This window comes from Silene latifolia, chromosome X (genome assembly GCF_048544455.1).
Source record: "Silene latifolia isolate original U9 population chromosome X, ASM4854445v1, whole genome shotgun sequence".
NCBI classification, from domain to species: domain Eukaryota; kingdom Viridiplantae; phylum Streptophyta; class Magnoliopsida; order Caryophyllales; family Caryophyllaceae; genus Silene; species Silene latifolia.
In genome coordinates, this window is record NC_133537.1 from 244,958,022 (window position 1) to 244,962,050 (window position 4,029).

The 4,029-nt window shown below is 40.8% G+C and overlaps 1 non-coding gene across 1 annotated transcript; it reads right to left on the minus strand.

Moving 5' to 3' along the window:
* Positions 1 to 320: 320 nt before the first annotated feature.
* Positions 321 to 427, minus strand: LOC141625164 (small nucleolar RNA R71). Its single transcript, XR_012534960.1, has one exon. It is a non-coding gene; the product is annotated as a small nucleolar RNA R71 (small nucleolar RNA).
* Between the last annotated feature and the right edge of the window lie 3,602 nt (positions 428 to 4,029).

A 4,029-nucleotide genomic window follows, 5' to 3' on the forward strand; every position in this document is an offset into this window, starting at 1 on the left:
GTACTCCCACATCACAACATTTAACCGGAAATTTTATTGCCAAATCCGCATTTATCAAATTAGTCGAAAGAAGCCAATTTAGGCGGATGCCTAGTGAAGACCCTCACTCTCACATGGAGACTTTTTGTGACTATTGTGATGCGATTTCTCAAACCGGTGTAACTCAAGACCAAATTCGATGGGTCTTATTTCCTTTTTCTCTAATTGGCACCGCAAAACAATGGTTGAAAGGCCTTGATAAGGCTACTCTCGGAATTGAGTCTTGGAAGAAGTTGGCTCTAGCTTTCTACAAAAAGTTCTATCCACCGGAAAAGACTAACATACTAAGAGCTCAAATTACGGGCTTTAAGCAAAGAGATGAAGAATCTTTGTATGAAGCTTGGGAGCGATTCAAGGGAATTTGTCGCTCATGTCCTCATCATGGACTTAGCGAGTGGTTCTTGGTACAACAATTTTGGAATGGTCTTTATGAAGACTCAAGAAACATTATCAACATGGGATCAAATGGTATGTTCACCGAAGTTGACGACAATTAAACTTGGAACAAGATTGAGGAAATGGCGGTCCATAATTCACAATATAGTAGACCTCGCAAGGCTACTAGAGGAGGAAAGCATGAAGTGGATTCTATTACTCAATTGGGTGCTCAACTTAGTGCTCACATTGATACCATCAATTTGAAGTTCGAAAAAGCTATGGCTAGACTTGAAGAAGCCTCAAAATCACCAAAGCACCATGTCAATGCCATGACGGCATCTTCACCAATCCCAAGTGGGATATGTGAGAATTGTGGAACTTTGGGACATGACCAAAGTGAATGTAGGGGAACAAATGAACAAGTGAATGCTTTTCAAGCATACAAGAGTGGTACCCCTTATTCAAATTATAACAATGAGAACACTAAATTCCACCCAAATCTCTCATACAAAAGCCAAAATGTTCAAAACCCTCAACCAACATACACCCCACCTCCCATGAGAAACCAAAATCAAAGACCCTTTTACAACCAAAACCAAGGTTACCAAAATCAAACTCCATACAATCAACAAAATGACCAAGGTTTTGATGTTCAAAAAGCGGTCCTCCAAATGAAAAAGAATCAACAAGAGTTTTTCACTCAAATGCAAAAGGATAGTCAAGCAAAGGAAATCACCATCAACAACATCCTAGCCCACACCAAAATGTTGGAAACCCAATTGACTCAACTAGCATCCTCAAGCTCACAAAGACAAAAGGGGCAATTACCACCTCAAAGTAATCCCCCGAGACATGAAATGGTTAGTGCCATTCACTTGAGGAGTGGTACGAGATATGAAGCACCGAAGAAGCAAGTTGAGGATGAAATGGTGGAAGCTAGTGACAAAGAAGAAGTTGTGCAAAACTCCAAGGATGGAGAACCATCAAAAGAAGAAGGTTCAAATAAAAATGAAGACAAGGCCAAGGAGAAGGAACCCATTGTGATTAGACTTCCTTTTCCAAGTCGTCAAGCCAAGCCCAAATTTGATGACCAACTTGGAAAATTTATGGAGATTGTGAAGAATTTGGAAGTCTCGATTCCTTTCATGGAATTAATCAATCACGTGCCGGCCTATGCAAAGTACATGAAAGACATCCTTACGAAAAAGAAGTCGATCCGGAAGCTTGAGACTATCGCCTTCACTAAGGTGAGTAGTGCAATCCTTCAAGGGAGTTCACCTCCGAAACATAAAGATCCGAGAAGCTTCTCAATACCGTGTACCATTGGCGACACCACGATCAACAAAGCCTTATGTGATCTAGGGGCTAGTGTGAGTGTTATGCCGTACTCGGTGAGTAAAAGGTTAGGGATGGGAGAGCTAAATGCACCAATATCACACTCCAAATGGCCGATAGATCGACTAAGACACCATTAGGGATATGGGAAGATGTTCCCGTAAGAGTTGGGAAATTTTTCATCCCGGTGGACTTTGTCATTGTTGACATGGAAGAAGACTCAAATATTCCAATCATTCTAGGTAGACCTTTCTTACACACCGCGGTTGCGGTGATAGATGTGAAGCATGGAGAGCTCACTCTAGAAGTGGGAGATGAAAGCAAAACTTTCAATCTTGACAAGACCATGAGAGCTCCCCGTTTGCATGAACCATGTTTTATGGTTGATCATTATAGCCGGAAGGATTATAGGAAGAAGTCGGAATTCCAATGGAAGAAGAAAGTCGATGATGCTCCATCAAAAGAGCAAGTGAATTGTGACAAAGAGAGCTTAAAAAGCTCACCAAAGTCAAGCAATGAAGAAGAGGGCCTCATTGGCCAAAACAAGAAAGTGGGAAAGTTGTCTCTATCGACTCAAGACATCTTTAGTGACCAAGTAGATGAAGTTTGCGGTCTTTGGGGCGATGAGTTTGAAGGGATTTTCAATCCCTACATTGGTAATGCTATCGATCAAGACCAACATGAAGGACAACAAGTGCAAAGATCTATTGAGGATCTTTATCATGATAATGAACAAGCTTTTGACTACTTCTTAAAGGTGTTGAGTAATATCAACAACACCTTGGACATGCCCCCATGACATCTCACTAAGGATGAGAGTTTGGTGGAGTCCTCTCCAAACCACCATTTGTAAATATTTCTAACTCCCTAACTTGCATTTTAATTCTTACATTGCATTTTTGTCATTTTTGGATTGTTTTTGTGCCTTGATCAAGATATTTATCATTTTTGAGAGAAGTGAGGGGGGGACTAATGATTTTATTGATGTGTAGTGCTTTAACTTAGTGTGGGGATAGCAATTGCCTAGGCTATTCATGCCATCGTAGTGCCCCTACAATGAAGGACACGAGATTTGAAGAATGAAAATGACACAGGATATGCAAGTGCACGGATGGAACTGAATCCGGGTAGACCAGGTGGAATCCGAGCGTCCTTATGGATAATCCGCTCGTCTTATAGAAATCCGAGCGTCTGTGGAAGAATCCGTCCGTCCAAATGAGCTGCAAAATTAAAAATTTTGGTCTGTTAGAGAATCCGAGTGTCCCAGCTGAGAAGACGCTCGTCTGAAAGAATCCGCTCGTCTCTAAGGGAATCCGCTCGTCCTGAATTGCAGAATCCGCTCGTCTTCACTGAAAGACGGTCGTTTTTAGGCGAGTTTTCCTGAAGCCAAACTGAGCAGAATCAGAGCGTCCCGATGGGAATCCGCTCGTCTTCCCCCTGCAGTTTTGAAAATTTCGAGTGTTTTAAATACCCCTTCCCACATTCATTTCATTCATTCATTCATTCAAACACTACCCAAAAACCCCAAAACCCTCATCCTCTCCATCACCAAAAACAAGATTTCCTCAACCAAATTCAACAAAATCAAATTCAAACTTCCTTACAACAACAATTAATCACTCCTTTTACAATAATAATCAATCCAAGCACCAAAATCTTCAACCTTTGAGTCGATTTTTGAAATACAAATGCAAATCCTTTCATCTTAAAATCGATTTGGGTATAATTGGAAATTGAAGATTTTCAACCTTTTCTTGGTATAATCATCAATGGCAAGAACAAAAGGACCAACAAAGGCACTCAAGGCAAAGGCACTCTCAAAAAGGCAACAATGCCTTCAAGCAAAGAAAGCTTCAATGGCTATGGTGGTTGCTAGTACAAACTTGGAAGTTCAACAACAACAAAATCCTCCCTTGGAAGCAACAACGTCAACAACTCCAGAAATTACTCAATTATCAAACTATCCGGAGGTAATTTTCATTTCTAACTCCCATAGGGATACATTTTCCAAGTATGCTAAGAAAGCCATTCTACCCACCAGATTCTTATGTGAAGATGCCTTGAACAAATTGCGTGTCCTTGAACAAACAAAAGCCTTATTCGAAGCCATGGGATTGGGAAAATTGTTTACTACAAGAGAATTGACATACCCCTCCCTTACCTTGGAATTCTTAAGTTCATTGAAAGTGACTAAGGTAGAGACTAGAACATACATCAAGTTTCGCCTTGCAAATGTGAATAGGCGCATCACCTTTGATGTTTTGAGTAAAGCATTAG